This window comes from Talpa occidentalis, unplaced genomic scaffold (assembly GCF_014898055.3).
Source record: "Talpa occidentalis isolate TD23 unplaced genomic scaffold, MPIMG_talOcc4v2.1 talOcc4.4, whole genome shotgun sequence".
NCBI classification, from domain to species: Eukaryota; Metazoa; Chordata; class Mammalia; order Eulipotyphla; family Talpidae; genus Talpa; species Talpa occidentalis.
This window is the reverse complement of record NW_023604295.1, coordinates 34,551,337-34,568,356: the sequence shown is the minus strand read 5'-3', so window position 1 is coordinate 34,568,356 and position 17,020 is coordinate 34,551,337. Positions and strand designations below refer to the sequence as shown.

At 42.7% G+C, this 17,020-nt stretch overlaps 1 protein-coding gene across 3 annotated transcripts in view; it reads right to left on the bottom strand.

Moving 5' to 3' along the window:
- Positions 1-17,020, bottom strand: part of LPP (LIM domain containing preferred translocation partner in lipoma) — a 640,196-nt gene that overhangs the window by 572,772 nt on the left and 50,404 nt on the right. For all 3 annotated transcript variants that reach the window (XM_054700434.1, XM_054700432.1, XM_054700433.1), the window contains exons 2-3: positions 16,073-16,194; positions 1,010-1,137 (exon numbers count right to left, since the gene is read on the bottom strand). The gene's annotated coding sequence lies outside the window, so the exon portion shown is untranslated. The remainder of the gene's footprint in view (positions 1-1,009; positions 1,138-16,072; positions 16,195-17,020) is intronic.

Genomic DNA, 17,020 nt, shown 5'->3' with positions numbered 1-17,020 from the left:
TTCCAACCTTTTATCTCACGAACATCTATAAGCATATAGAGGGTTAATTATTCTTTTAAGATACATTAAGAAATGAAAGGCATCAAAATGTAACTATAAACTCAGTGACACTTCTAAAGGAAGTTAAGTTTTCTCAATTACATCCTAGCTCCATTTTGGAAAAGGACACCATAAACATTGCAAAACACATAATTTATTCAGTATAAGGTCAGTGTTTGGGGCACATACAGACCAGACTCAGCATGGACACCACAGATCTAGAATTCTAAAGGAAGTATTTCCCAGTTCTCCCATCATCTTCGATCCCTCCACAGTCCAGGGCACCCCGTATTATTAAATTTTTCCCCACCCCCATTTTTAGAACATGATGTTCTAGTCTACCCACTAAACACAGAGAAATTCTAAAAGCACAAGGTAAAGTTTACCTTACCTGGTCACCACTCCCCTCTCAAGTATGAACAGGATTCAACTCAGATCCCTATGGAGTTCCAGCAGACCCTTTAAACAAAGGTCCTGCTAAGCAAATTTAGCCTCCCCTACCTCAAAGGGTTGTTGTAAAACTAGAATAAGATTACAGAAGAAGTGTCAAGAACGGGAGTAAACACTCAAATATTATTTACTTTCCTCACAAATGTCCCTAACACTGTTCATGGACATTTTCATTTTGGTCTTGCAATTCAAGAGTGCCAAAGGACTAAGAAAGCAATATAATTATTGGCACCCTGAAATCTTCATTACTCTAAGTTTCCTTCTAATTTCTCTTCATGCCACCTTCCAAGAGCTGAATCCTGCTTTTGCCTTGCCATACATTATATTAGCATTATTATATTTCATCCACTGCCAGTGAAGTCTACTTGAGAGAAAAAAAAATGGAAGACTATTTTGGTTCCTTTCAAGTTCTTAGTCCACAGCAGTTATTGGTATTTAAACAGAAAGCAGTGATTGCTAAAACTCATTGACACATGCATATTGATAACAAGGGAAAAGTTATTTTCTGCATAGGACTCACCAGTTGAGGAAAAATGCCTTCCCTCTTCTGAGTGCCCAGGAGTAGAATAAGGCCAAAAAAGAACAAGACTGGGAATCAGATGACTGGATTCTGTCTTTGGTTCTGTTTCTGAGTCGCAGTGTTCCCACCTATGCAAAATAGGAGAAGGAGGTTACTTAAGAAGCTCACAACTTACCAGCACTAGAGCTTCCAGATTAATGAACTCACTAGCTAGGCCATCCTAGAAACAATGCCAGGCTGGAAACCCACAAATCCAGGGCCTTATCGCTCTACCTCCCTAGCGCCTTGTTAGCTCCTGGCACTTGTGTTTCATTAGTTTGTCTCAGAAAGTTGAGGGAAGAGAATTCAGGCGCCCCAATGTGCAGACCTTAGCTTTCCTGGAAAAACAACTTCATCATAGTATCAAAGGTGAAAGAGATAAGTCACTTGGTTAGAAACACTTTAAGCAAGAGTAGAATTAACAGCAAAATCTGAACTACAACAAAGAGAGACAAATAACTAAGTATGGAACCTAATGATCGCTCCAAACCTTAGTTTCCTTGCCTGAAAAATGAAAACCAGTGAGCAGCAGAGAGCAGAACAATCTTGACACTCTCTGGTGAGTTTTCATTACAGATTTTTATTTCATTAAGAACTATTACTATTTTGCTAAACATTGTGCAATAAGTATTCATCAGACAAGGATTCTAATCATTGGAAGGTTATGAAACATGTTTTTTCCATTTATAGGAGAAATCCACTGAGTTACTACTCCCATTTTCATTGTTGTTAACTTAGACAATATTTGACCAATCATACATTATTCTGTGTATATCTCGTTCAATCTTCAAATATCCATATAAACTGAAAATCAGGAGGGACCTTAAAAATGACCCATCTCAACTCTTCTAACTGACAAGAAAATTAGGGGTCAGCATAGGGAGGAGGTGACTTCAGGAGCCACCATTTATGGCAGGCACTGTGGTGCTCTGGTCCAAGGCTTACACCCCTGAACCCAGTGACTGCCACTTTACCAGTAGAATACAGAAACTTAATAGAAAGATGAACATGTCCTCAGTCCCACAGTCAATCACATGCCCAGGCCTCTGAATACCTGCTGCAAAGTCTTCATAGTACAGCCCAAAAGGAGAAAAAAAGTAAATTAGGAAAACAGAGCATGATCAAGATGAACACAGTGAAACACTAGCACAGCTACTGCTTGTCAAGGACATTAGAATTCTCCAAGCCACTGGACTGAAATGACAGAAAGGCCTAATTTCAATCTGACTGAGGAACTGTTAGGAGGCCAATATTGGACCCATGGACAGTGCAATCTCATATAAATCAAAAACACAGCCTCAGCCCTAATCCCCAGGAAACCCAAATCTCTCCTTCCAGAGAGAGATAAATCAGGACGTTTTCTCCAACAGTGGTAAACAGCACTATTTCTATACTTTGCAAAACTCTCCACCCTTTGGCCTTGGGGAAATCTTTCACACATTCATCAGCTTTCCTCCATGCACAAATGAAAGTGGTCTCCTTTTTTCATAGTCAACTTCTTTTTTAATATTTTTCTTCTTTTCCATAAAGAGAACAAGCAGATTTGCTAAAGAACCGCTGTGAAATGATTGAAGTTCCCATGCAAACAAACCATTAGCAGAGTTCAAATTCAATTTAAATTACCAGTTGTTAAAGTGCTCTTCAATTTCGTGGTAAGTTTCCAAGGAGAATTACATGCTATATACTATTTAATTGGTTGTTTTCTATTTTTTAACATCCATTTATCCCCCCCACCCGTATATTTCAAAAGTGTCTATAAAAGCTTCCCTTTAAAAAATTATACATTGTTGAATAGATTAAATCTAAAGATTGAAAAGTATCAGAGAAACAGCTGCAGGATTATGCAGCTCAGCAGAAATTGATGGCTTGACACTGCAAAACATGCAGAATTTTAAAAGCTTAGGAGTCACCTTGTAGTGCCCTCACTCTTTAAACATGAAGACACTGAGACCCCAAAAGGAAAAGAAACTATTGGCCCAAAGTCCTCTCTTTGGTCAGTTACAGATTCAAATCAAAAATCACAACCCCTAACTCCCAGCTGTGCTACCTCTTCCCGCACGTTGATTGACGAATGTTAGAACTAGTCGATAAACTTCCTTTTCCTCCTGTAGTTTATTAAGAGAAAGTTTAGTCATCTTTAAATACACTACTGACCTCAAAGTGGAGGTGGCAAATATCTTCACAAAAGGGAGTACAGGAAGTCAACGTTGATGAGTGGGTACGGCCGAGGGATACAAAATGAGCAGATTCTTGGCAGGAAAATTCAAGACACTGGACTTGTTAAGTAAGTTAAGGGACATCAAGACTGAAAATTTCCATTGCTTTAGAGACTGTTCATGTAGTAAAGATAAGGGTCAACAAAGTGAAGGCAATTTTGTCACATCTGTACCTGGAAAGGATTTCTAGGGACCATTGTTGGAACAAGGCGGAGTTCAAGGTTTTGATATTAGGATGAGTAAAATATTTAATCTCTCTGAGCTCAAGCTTCCCTGTCCGCAGAACAGGGCAAACATCACCTACCCACTAAGGCATGATTAATAAAGTCATATCCTGGAATTCCATATCCAGCATACACAAAACCCTCCATGCAATATGCATTAATTAATGTCCCCCGCCATTGTACCAGATTTCTATAACTTCTCAAAGCTATGGGTCTTTGATTCTAATTTATTTAGACTATAATTAAGTCTTATAAGCCATGTATGTCCACTATACCAGTTAGATGTTGTATGTCCCCTGACTATAAATTCATTTGTCATTTGAAAAAGAAAAAAAAAGTATATGCAAATTTTATGTATCCAAGCATTTTCCTCCAAAATCAAACTTTTTAGGGCTGCTATTTAAAAATGGCCTTCAGGATTATGCTTCGTGAAATAAGCCTGAAGGAAAAAGAAAAATATCAGATGGTTTCATTTATAGGAGGTAGGAATACAGGAGAACCAAATAAAGGATTAGGAAAATAATAATAATAGTAATAAATAGATAAAATTAGCAGGCAACTATAAATCAGAGACTTTCTACAGGGGAGGGGGAGGGAAAGAGATCAAAAGAGGTGAAGGAAGAGCACAAGGGACTCTGGTGATGGTTCACGGGTGATGTGGTAATGGGAGATTTATGGGGACCACACCTGAGGGAAGAAATCAAATACTGTACAAAAATAAACAATGATATAAACTCTCTCTCTCTCTGTCTCTCTCTCTCTCTCCATATATATATATAAAGATGACCTTCACATTTGGTATATGAAGCACACAGAAATAAAATCCCAACTTAATATGCAAACTATCATTTAAACTTTCTATCAATCTCCAATTGATCACTGAGAAAACTGAGGGTGAGGGCAATCAGACAAGGTTTGGGCACTAGGAAATGGGAAAGCAAGATCTCAGACGCAAATCTTGAAAATCAAGCTCCATAACACAGGTTTTACTATTTTGCAGTTATAACTGTGCTATAGATGGACGACTCTTCTGTTAGAGGTAGAAATAATACCTTAAAAAGCTTGTTCTGCTGTTTTCACATTTTAAGAAGCTTTGGGATAAAAAAAAAAAAAAAAAAACAAAGCCTGAATATTCAAGCTAAAAAATGTTCCCATTAGAAGCAGGTAGATCCTTTCTAAATTTCACCTTATCGTCACATTGTTATTTCAGTGAAATAACAAACTCAGAGCCCAGGCACTAAGCACATAGCTACTGAGTATGTGGGAAGCAGGCCTGAAAAAAGTGAGCTGATCATCAGGCCAGTTCAGAAAGAGAAATTCAAATGGCTGGGTTCATCAACAAACAAGTCATCGGTAACCCTAGCGTGAGATTCTTAACACCTCTCTGACACCACTGTTAAGTGACATGATGTCCAATGTCCTGCATTCGGAAGTGTACAACACAGACATTTGTTAGCATTTCTAGTCCTTAGTAAGGAGCAGAGCATGGATCTGGCAGGAGCAGGCGCTAGCTAAATATGCCCTGGGCTCTCACTGGGGACACACACGACAGAATGAAAAGTGTATGAATAATGATTCATGCTGTGTCCTTTGAGGGCCTAGAAGAACCATGCAAAGGGTGGCTTCTGAATTGAGCAAGAGGATTTCCATGCACAAAGAAGAAGCAAGCAGGCCCAGGGAACACGATGTGCCAAGGTTTTGAGGACGATGAGTTCAGGGTATTCTCAGGGCAAGTGACTAATCTGGAGAGACCAGAGGCAAAAGACATAGAGGAATGTGTGGGACATGAGGCTGGAAAGGAATGCTGCGGCCAGAACGTGGAAGACCTTGTGCCAGGCTAAAACACTTGGATCTGGCCTTTCCTGAGTAAAGCATTTTGGGAAATGACACACAACAAAGTTAAGTTGTAGACTGTCCTTTTAAGAACCACTTTTCTGATCAGTGTCCACACAGAACAAGAGGGGCAGTATCTAAAGGCAAGCTTCCTCTGAAGGGGCCCCTTCCCTGTTGCCCCACCCACAGAGAGACTGGAGAAGTAGGTGACTCTCTGAGCTGCTCCAACCCACCCTCCATTGACTTTCCTCTAAGTCTGGAAGTGCCATCCATAAGAGACTCAGGAAAGAAACCAAGTCTCCTATCAAAGTAAGACTCTGCCTTCAGGAAAACACCAGCACTACCCAACTTGATAATCAGAAGAACACAGTCTGGACACATGCTGTAGCCTCCCTTCTGTCACTCAGGTCGAAGGGGCCAGAGGCTTCTTCAGCATGTCCTATATGTGCCCAAAACTCCGTATCACAGATCACCTCACCAGGCCAGTCACTGTGAGTCTAGGGGTTGTGACCAGTAATTAACCTGCATGAATTTCACCAGTTAGGTTGCATAGAATCCTCCTTCCCCTACAGGTGTCTTGGTAGCAGTTGTCATACATCAGAGGTATGAGCAAGATTCCCTTCCTGCTGCTGACCTAAAGAAGCAGACAGCAAGAACCATTGAAGAAACATGGATAACAACACAAACACTCATAACAGCCCTGTGACTTGGTGAGATTATTTATATTCACGTGACAGATGAGGATGAGGTAAACTGACCTGAGAGATCACACAGCTAGGAAGATCCTGTACACATGAGCATCATATGGTTACACTGTATGCCTGACAGCCTACTGTGGTATGAGTTAGCAGAGCAGAGAACAAAGAGATTGCTGTCAGCATGGGGAATGTGGATGGTGGGGAGCAGATGATCGGGGATAACTTCTGCATAGTTGGCACCTTCTGAGGATGAAGATGGGAGAGGTTATCTCAGGACAACAGAAGCATGATCTAAAGCATGAAGGTGCAAAAATGCAAGGCATACTGGGGAATGGCAGGGAAATAGGTTTGATTTAGGGTTCAGTGAGTAGGACCATCAAGGAAGTTCACAGCACACAAGTCTTTTTGGTTGGTTATGATGAGTCTTGGGGGCTGGGGCCAGGGGTTTTTACTAGGAAAATAATAAATGAACCAAAGCAGAACTGTGGCATGGTTTCAGCTTTACTTGGGATTCTGTGCCCCAGGGCTGGGGCCATGCATTATCCACCAGGGGTCAGGGTCAGCAATCGTGGGGCCTTCAGGCCTTTCAGGGCAGTGTAAGGAGGGACACTGTTCCCTGCCTATGACCTTGGATACTAGGGCTTCTTTACATATTTCATAGGTCCTGATCTTCTTGAGAAAAGTCCTTATAGTTCATTAAATAAATTCGAGGCCCTAGCTGGAGCATAAGTACCCCCAACTCATGAACAGAGCATGGGAATCATAGGATCAAAAGAATTGCACTTGTTTCTTGGATTTCCCACTAATTAACTGTGGAATCTTGAGTAAATTACTTCATTTTAACGAAAGCACAGTTTCCAAATTTGTAAATGGAAACAATCATACTTACATAGCGCTACATTCTTGGGAGAATTAACAATTAATTTGTGAGATTAAATATAAGGATGCGTGTTTCGACAGGCAGCTGACATGTTTCAAAAGGTCCCTCCCCCAAAAGCCACCATGTTGATGGGGTAGTATAAAAACCACCCGATCCTCCTGGTGAGGTATCTAAATCTGGAGTTGTCAACAGTTTTTCTCCCTGTTGAAAATTGAGCTGTATTCCCTAGGCAAGTCATTACATCTTTTTGTGCCAAATTGTTTTCATCTTTTAAATGACCCAGTAATCCCACTTTGGGCAATATACATAAGGGAATAATCCAAAAGGAGAAAAGAAGGCAATTTGTTCGGAGATGTTATTCATAGTGCTATTTCTAGCTCTTTATATATCCCTCTATTATAGCACTTATCTCACTGTGCTGTAATTATCCACTCCCCTTCCATACGCCTCCAAATTATCTTTGAATCAATCCCCAGCACCTAGCACAATGCCTGGCATACAGTAAGAACTCAATAAATGTTTGTTGACTAAATGAATGGGCAATATGAAAGAAATTTTAAAAGGAATTCAACTGAACAAAAACAAAACATTTCTAAGACAGGATGTTAGAGTTTTAAAAAAACTGGTAACTATAGATTATTTGAAGAGAAGTACATGAAGCATCAGTAGTGAATTTCCAATGACTCTTTTTACGATCTCTGAGCCTCTCCAGGCTTAGGTCAACTTTACTATAAGATGGCCATGGGACATAAAAGGTCATGAGGTCACATGGGAGTTCTCTGGCCTAGTGGCCAGAGCACAAGTCTTAGTCAGGGTTCTTGGATTCCCAGCCTGACTTGGTCACTCCCTTACATTGACTAAATCGACTATCTTCTCTGAAACCAATTTCTCCATTGAAAATTGGAGCATTTCAGGAAAAACCCAACCCATTAAAAGGAATCACAGAGAGCCAGCAATTGTGAATTCAAATGTAAATGAAACAAGAAGGTCCTTGGATCTTCTCAAGCCAAGGTGGGGTTTTGAAGGCCCAACTCTTCTGGGTTCCCCTAAACCTCCCACATCCACCTTACAGGGTGACTGAAGCTTCCTCACCAGAGATTTAGGGGCAAGGACACAGGAATCTCTGCAAGAACAGACAACACATCAAGGAAAAACAATATGTCAAATATGGCCCATAAAGTCAACATCACTCTGAAAGTTCTGTATTCTTGGTGGGAAAGAATGCTTTATAAAAATATTCAGGGAGAGCAAAGGAAGCACATGTTCTGCAAGGCTTATTTTGGGCGTTCCAGCAGCTCTCAGCCAGGAAGTCAGAAGCAGGAAACCACTGCCCTCCATTCCTTGGCCAGAAGCTCAAGGTTAGAAACCAAAGTAGGGAGCACATACACTGCTCAGTCCAGGTCTGCTGCAAGTCTGTGTATCCCTCACTGCACACATTCTCATCTCCATAAGCATCTCCCAGATTCCTGCCCATTGAAGTTGACACTCCTCATAGGAAACTTCACCTGACATCTTGTAGACAATCCTCCAAAACATGTCATGAACCCATCTGCTTCTTCCCAACCCTGCTTCCATTGCCCAAATCAAAGACTCTCCTAACCTTCTTGCTTCTGCTCTTGCTCCCCTTCATGCAACATATTCCCCCTCACAGAAGCCAGAATGATGTTCCTAAAATATAACTCAGATGCTTCCCCCCACATCTAGATTCAGGTCAAAGCCCCTTCTGTAGCTTACTACCTGCCTGTCTATTGCTTCTCCTTCTGTGACTCACCACCTCCTAGCACATCCATTCTGTTCCACAAGCACAGCTCAATCCCACCCCAAGGCTTTTGCAATGACCATTCCCTTTCCAGTCATGCTCTTCCCCTTTTCCCCTGACATTAAGATGGCTGATGGCTTCTCATTCAGATTACAGTTTAAACCTCACCTCCCAGAGCCTTTCTCCATTCACTCACAGCCAGAGGATTACGTGAATCCTCCTAATGTTACTTATCATTCTCTCCTATTTTCTGTTCATGTATTATCTTCCTCCTCCACACATCCGTTCTGGAATGAAAGCTCCTCTAAACCCAGTGCTGGATTGGCGCCCAAAGCAGTACAAGGCACATATGTGGGAATACAATAAAGATCTGACAAAATAATATGAAGACACACCAATGACGGAAGCAGCCTTACAGAGCACCTAAAGGCAAACAGCCTGGCACTGGGACTGTCACCGGGCTTTGCAGTTAGACACAGACCCCTAATGCTGCGCTCCAGACTAAAAGAGTTTAGACAAGTTTTCCCACTTTTCTAGGCCTCTGTGTTCTCAGGGTCATGAGGATACCTTGCCTTTGGGAGTCCAGGGAAAAGTAAAAAAGAAAGGTGTGGAGTACGTGGATCAGGGTTCACTGTTGTATCCAACAAGCCCACCTCCTAGATGGGAAAACTGAGCCTTAAAAAGGAACATGCATTACCAATCAAGGTAAGCACTAAGTTAGCAGCAGAGCATGGTCAAAAAATCACCTCTTCAGTCTCTGTCCACTGCTCCACAGACCAGCTATTCCTTAGACATAGTAACACAAACACCTGATATCACGTCAATGATATACATATTCTGCTTTGTTCCAGAAAGGAATGAAAGCACCTGGACAAAAGATGCACACAGTTCATGAGTTTTCAAAGGGGAGAATATGGGGAGGAAGGGGAAATTAGGTGAAGGAAAAGAACAAGAGTGACAGAAATGAAGGGCCATACATCTCACACTATTAGCTAGAAGCGGACTTAAAATTTGACTCTGAGCTTCCCAGAGGTCATTACAAAGCGGAAGAGAACACCTGGGCGCAGTCTTTTGGGACACTTGGTTACTGAAATGTCACAGCAACGTGTGAGGATGTGCCACTACGCAGTTGAGAAGCACCCTGGATTGTCACCCTTTTGCCAACTCAAAGCCGGTATCTGCTTACTCCCCTCTCACGCACTCTGCAGTCACACCACCTGGGTGCAAATCCCAGCTCCACCACCGACTGCGGGCTTTGGGCAATTTACTTAACCCCTGGAAGACTTTAAAAGATAAAGGTAAAAACAGAACCTAAATGGATAAACAATGAAACGTACTCCTTATGAAAAGAAAGAAAATGCTAACATGTGCTACAACATGGATGAACCCTGATGCTGTTAAGTAAAGTCAAAGGTCACGCGCTGCAAGGTTCCACTTAAGTGAGAGACCTAGAGTAGTCAGTTCACAGAGACAGGAGGTAGAAGGCAGCTGTTAGGGGAGGGGAGCATAGGGAGTGATGGTTTAAATAGGTACAGAGTTTCAGTTTTGCAAGATAAAAAGAGTTCTGGAGCTCAGTTACACAACATGGGACCTACTTTACTGAGCTGAGCACTCAAAATGGGTTTGATGCACACACTACCTTATGTGTAGTCTTACCAAAATTTAAAATTAAAAAAAGCACCTTTCACAGGTAGCTGCAGTGGTGACTTGAGCATTGAGGTCTAGTGCTCAGCCCTGGGTGTGGAAGCCAGGAGACAGCTAACCCCTACCAGTTCCCTGTGTTAACAGTAGCAGCAGTCACAATGGGAATACCAGCCCCTAGCCCCATCCGGCTCTTACCCTTAGTGGCAGACCTCCTGAATCTTCCTGTGAAAGCAGCCCACTCCTGGCTCATGAGCAGAGCCCACTCTCACTACTCAGTCACAGGTGATGGAGGGGACAGGTTGGTTGCATGCAAGTTCCTGGGTATCAGGGCGAGTTCCCACCCCCACCTCCCAGTGACTTCGGAGCACTTAGAGAGCCGCTGTCCTGCCCTCTGTCATGAACCAGGACAAACACAGGTTTGACAGTGCTTACTCTACTCGATTATGATCTGCCACCAAATGCTACAGACTTCAAAGTACTTCCCCAAACACATCCCCACTTTCCCTGCATTGGAGAAAAGGGGCCCAATTTGGTTAGAAACTGAACGGACTACTAAGAGTTATTATGATCGTGTAACACATGATGGACTTCTTAACAGGGTGATGTCCTCTGTGTCAGTCACATGTTGCTGTCACATCAAAGAAGATGAGGAAATGCACAAGAGAGTGTGTGTGCTTTTGTGAATGCGCACATGTATGTATGTATGAGTGCATGTGTGAATGTGTGTGCATGTGTACATAGATGTCTGTTTGCATTTTTAAAATCTATTAAGAATCAGGGCTCCCCTTTAACAAGGAGGAAATAATACCCCAGAATACTTGCAGCTTCAAGAATAGCAGTGGAGGTTGAAACAAATTCCTACTCAGTTGTTTTCTAGGCCCTATGCATAATTTTCACTGCCAAGGATAAAACTGAAATAAAAGGTCTACTAGTCAGTCCTGCCTCTGGACCAGGTATGATCCCTTTCAGGAAAAGAAAAGATTTAGGCAAAAAAGCAGATAGGAAGGGAACAGCTCACACTCAAACAATATTCACGTGACAGAAAGTAGAAAAACAGCAAGTAGAAACCAAAGAAGGGAAAAATTAAATTTTAAGAAACAGTAACTTCAGATATCTGAGCCCATATGACATGACAGACGTGAACTGGGAGAACTTGATGCTAGTTCTCCCAGTTAGATCAGCTAGAGTGAGCTACTCTGGCATCTCTGCAGCCCAATTTCTTCCTCTGCAAAATGGGCATCTTCTTTGCCTTGTCCTGAAGAGGCGGCTCTAAGTCTAGCAGCAGTGAAAATAAAAAGATCTGGGGTCTAATCCCTTCTAATTAGCCACGAAACTGAAAGCAAGTTACCTCCCTTCCCTGGGCTTCTACTGCCAATATCAAGCTGTAAAATGAGACAGCTGGACCGGACAACCTCTAAGATTCCTTCCAACCAGGACAGTCTATCAAATCTACACAATGTCCCGTACCCAGGAATTTACCCCAGACTGCAGGTGCTGTGCAAATACAGCAATATTTTGCATACTCTTAAATCCAGTCATAATTCTGCTTTTAAACCCAAAGCATCCCACCACAAGTCTCCACAAATATCATTCACTGGTGGCTTTTGCCCTAACAATCAGAGAGATAACAATGCCCCACTGACTTTGTGCCCAACTCAAGCTAGGCCTCAGGTGGGAGGAAACACCTGTTTCATTTTTTATCATTCCAATAAAACTTTTCCTTCCGCAGAGTCTACCTCCCTTAAGAAAGCAGCTGTCCAGAGCTCAAATTAAAGTGGTCACTGCTCCCTGCCATGAGTCCCATCACTCTGCCAGCCAGCCAGCCTTGGGGCTGGAAGCCTGGGGGCTGTGAGCAGAAATGCCATTCGCTGCGACAATAATGATGTACTCACCGACGTCAGGCCCACCGACAGACAGCCGCCCTCCACTGGCCCGCACTCCCTCTCACACCCCAGCCCCACTGCCACGAGGTGGTCCTGAGGCCCTTGGGGAACAGCACTGAGCTAGTCTCTCCTCCCCTTCCAGAACAAGGGGCCAAGGAATGAGGGGGAGGGGTGGGGGAGGGGGCGACTTTGTTTCTGGAAACAAGAATTCAAATCCTGCTTCTCCTAAACCCTGAGTCACCTCCTCCTCTTCTAATAGATCACTGTGGTGGGTAAACATTTCCAAATATGGAGAAGCAGGCTGGAGGATGTCAGAAAAATCGCCCTTCTCTGCTCTGGCACTTGAAGAACATACCCCACTTAAGACAGAATTCTTTACTCAGAGTAAATGATTAACCCCCAAAAGAAGTTGTGTCTCAAGTGTTCCACACACTGTCCTGTTACAGGAAAAAGGCTCACCACCCAAAGAAGGAAGTGGCCATCTGAAAGTCTTTCAGGTCACCATTAGAGTGCGGCCATCTAGATTGCAAGCACATTTAGGAAGGCAATATATCGTTTCGGGGGAGGCCTGTGGGGGATGCACAGACACTGATTGCCAAGAAAGCAGTGAGTGGTTCTGCTGGTGGCAGATGAGTCCTAAAACAACCCCCACCCTCAGCCCCAATCCGATTCCCTTGGGCTGAGAATCTTCCCAGAAAATAAGCTTTGTGTGAGTTCTTCATAGGACAGACACCCAGGCGCAAGGACTTCCAATAACCTTTATTTTGGATTCTTAATTTTCATTCCATAGATGAATGAGTCCTTTCTTTCAAGAGAACACCGGTATGGGGTTGGGTAAGAGGGTGGAATGCCCAATTTTATTTATTTAATTTATTTAAGATTAATTCTGATCCTAAAAGACCAAAAGATGTTCCATGACTAACTTGGATCAACTGAGTCAACTGGAAATGAATGTGGTCTAAACTGACTCCAAATGGAACTAGAGAGGGAGAAAGGAGGGAGAGATGGCTGCTGGGGAAAGAGCAGGGAAGGAAGAAGGTATAATCAGAAAGGGAAACATGTGTCTTGGCCTCCTAGTGGTTCATTTTCATAGCGTGATCTTGTTCTATTCTGGAGTCAGATTTGTAGGTGAAATGAATCATTTTCAGCCCTAGCTTTGGGACTTGTACCATGAGACTGCTTGCCCTGCCCCAGGGAATCCTCAAACAATAAGCACTGGTCAGGGAGCAAGGAGGGGAGAAGGTCCTAAGCAGGATTAGCTACTCCTTAAAATTTTGGACAAATCATTTCTCTTGTAACTTATATTCTCTCACACACAAATCGGGTGATATTCAGTTATCCAACTGTGTGCTCTAAACAGTTTCTACTTGGCCTATCCAAATAGTCATGACACATTTACTTCACTTGTTTTATATGTTTGCATGCCTGTTACAAGTACCTGAAGAAGAATAAACAGCTCTTCTTCATTGCAAGTTTAATATACGAACACAGATCAAAATGACTATTAAACTAGGTGAGAATATAGGATCAGAGAACCATCCACCATATGACAGAAACAGAACTCAGTATGGAATTCTTGCCACTTCAGTATTCTTAGGAGGTGCAAGGTCACCCAGAAGAGGGCCACAGCACGGTCTTCTTTTGTACCCAAGCAGACTAGACTAGCCATCAGCCTCAGTTGTTCTATAGAAGACTGTCATCCTGTCGGGATCTCCGAGTTCCTTCAAATACCCCACCATGAGAATTTCAGCAGCAGAAAGAGATATTCCATGAAGAGTGGCTGCCCAGGGATGGCCTGGGAACTCTGAACCGCAGAGATCTAGTAGGGAGCTACAGGGATGGGTGTGCAAGTCAGAATGAGAGAGTCTACACATCTACTCTCCATTTGTAAATAGCAGTGGAGATCAGTTTCCACATGCACAATTACTTTATATATGTCTGTGTCTCTTCCTCTAGATCAGTGACAAATACCACTAAATGGGATCTCAAGAGAAGAAATGAGCACAATGCCCCCTGTTTTCAAGTGCCCCATGGTACCCATGAGGTCTCCAGTGAGGTGGCAATCACTATCTCCCGCAGCCGCAAATTCCATCTTTCCAACAGAAAGTTCTTCCTTATATGGAAACAAAATCCAGCTCTCTGGTCTTCAACATCCTACTCCTCGTTCTGCCTCTTAGAACCACACAGACAACCCTTGTTTGTCTCAGTGGTTTGGAATTCTGTAGGTGACTGTGGATATAGAAACAAATCTATTCAAGGTCTTATCCCTCGATCACATTGGCTGCTTCCTGACCATCTCACACTATTAACTTCTAATGTATTTGTTGCCAATTCAAAATCCACTCTTTTAGGGTTTCTCCAATAAGTGTTCTTGCTAAGCAACCCATTTTGCATATGTACTAGTGGCCTGATTGATTCACAAAATGCACCTTGTTAAATCCCAGCCATTGAGAAAGGAGAGAAGATAGGTACCAGTTCTTCGCCACCTCTGCCTTGTCACCCATGCCACATCCCAGGCTTTGAGCATAAAGTTCAGGGATGCAAATTCCATTCCCAGCTCCCTGCTCCTGCTCTCCATTCTGTCAGATCTAAAACTGTCTCCAGGATACAAGGCAGTTCCAAGAAATAATAAGAGAGAGTTTGGTAGGAAAAGAAGCTTGCAACACAAGTGCCCTCCGAATAACTAAGTGGCTTGCAGACAGGACCAAAGGGCCGATTTGCTGATAACACAGCGGGGAAATCATGATCCCCGACAACTGCAGTACCATACTGGACCTCTGTGTCTTTAGGGAAAGAGGAAAAATGCTTTGCCACAATTCTGATGGCAATATTTGGATTCAAGGTACATGTAGTGACCATGCTTCTTATTCGTAGTCTGCTTTACTATTTACTAAATGCTTTCCCAGACAGACCCATTTAATACCTACTGACAACTACCCCTAGAGTAGCACACCCTATTTAGGCAAAGACAAACTCTCTGCCTTTTCAGCTATAAGCAAATATCAGGCACAGAGAGGCTTAGTTTATTTCCAAGGTCACACCAACAGCAAGTAGCACAAAGGAGTCAGTTAGGAGATAGACTACTTGAGATTCTAGATTCAAGTCTGCTACATACTAACTGTTTGACTTCTGGCCAACAGTTTAACTTTCCTAAACCTCAGTTTCTACACCTGAAAATTAGAGATTAAATCGGCCCCTCTGCCGACCTCTAGAGTAGCTTGGAGGATCAAATAATATAATGCGAGCGAAAGCCCTCTGGAAAATGAGAAGGCGTTACAAAAGTGTAAGGGATTATTGTGTGATTACTTGTAAATGACTCTGCATTCCATTACAAACACAAAAAGCAGTGAGGTCATTCCATAGACAAAGGAACATTAAGGCTCTGGGAATTAAAGGAAAATGTGTCGAGGCTGCACAGGGTTATGTCTATATGCTACTCATTCTTACACTTGAAGTTCAGCAGCACTTGTCAGGTTTTCAACCCCCAAGTCACATCTGTCTATAGGACTTCTCAAGACAAACTCTCTGCCTTTTCAGTTGTAAGCAAATATCAGGCCAAGAAGAGGTAATAGAGAGGGACATTTGCAAGACCCTCTGAGATTCTCCGTTCCGGAAACATGGCCTGCAATGTTTTCCTTGGAGAAGTTGTTAGAAGCACAGGCTCCAGTCTCTCTTCAATAAGCCCATGGGGAAATAAATGTACAGTAAGGAGCTTTTTACCAGACACTAAGCACTAAGGAAGCGCCCAAACATGAATTAATCAAGGATACAGAATATTTCAAGTTGCAGTACCAAAAAAAAGAAACTCCAGCCCAATAAACTTCCCAGCCCAGCTCACAAAGGATGAACCTGGAATTCTGGGAGCAGATGAAAAATCATTCACATACCAGGGGTCCTGCTGCAGGTCTCCGGGGAGTACGAGGGCACCCAAGAGGCTCTGAAAGTGCAGGCACTGCTCTGTCTTCCTTCAGGCTTCCCCCAGCACACTAGTCAGTTTCCTCTTCAATAGCTGCAAAGATCCAAATCATCAATGTCATTTATGGAGAGGCCAGATCTTCCCCAAAAAGCCATTCCCAAGGCTGATGAGCGCACAGCTCAAGGATGATTGTTTTCCTTTCTTAAACAATGGAGAAAGGTTCTAAATTAATCCATTACATAGATGTGGGAGCACTAAATATGAGCATTTTCCTAATTCCCAGAAATGCCATAGCAAAGGCAACAAGATGCAGACAACCTTAGGAGAAGAGAGAGACTGACTATAGTGAAGGTCAAGATGTGTTAACTTCCAAAGGCAGACATCAGTAGGGTTCGCTTGAGGGGAGGAAAAGACTTTTGGGTTTGGTGTTAAAAGAGAGTAGGGCAAGGAAGGTGAGGGAGCAAATGACATTCCTGGTCAAAGGAAAGATTTAAGCCCAGGCAATAGAGAGCTATGTCCAGTGAACACAAGCTGCCAGATGTCTAGGCTGATAATGGGAGAGAAGGGCAGAGAGGTAGAGAGAAACAGAGGAAATCCAAGGTAAACTAAAGCCAAGTAATTGTTGTAGGCTCACAGGATTGTATTCATTTTCTAAAAGCAGAGTGGTTTTTTGAGAAGCAAGGCCAGATCACACCTTTGATTGGTTTTTGAAAAAAAAAAAAAAAAAAAAAAACAGCTCCACCGTGTCAATTAATAACAACAATTTAATGACTGCTTGCTCTGTGCTGGACATTGCACTAAGCAGGGTGTGTGCATTATCCTATCAATATCCCTAGGAGTAAGGCGTCTCACTGCCATGTTATAGCTGAGGAAATGTACAAAGACTTAAAGAAAATGTAATGGGTACAAGACCCATAGA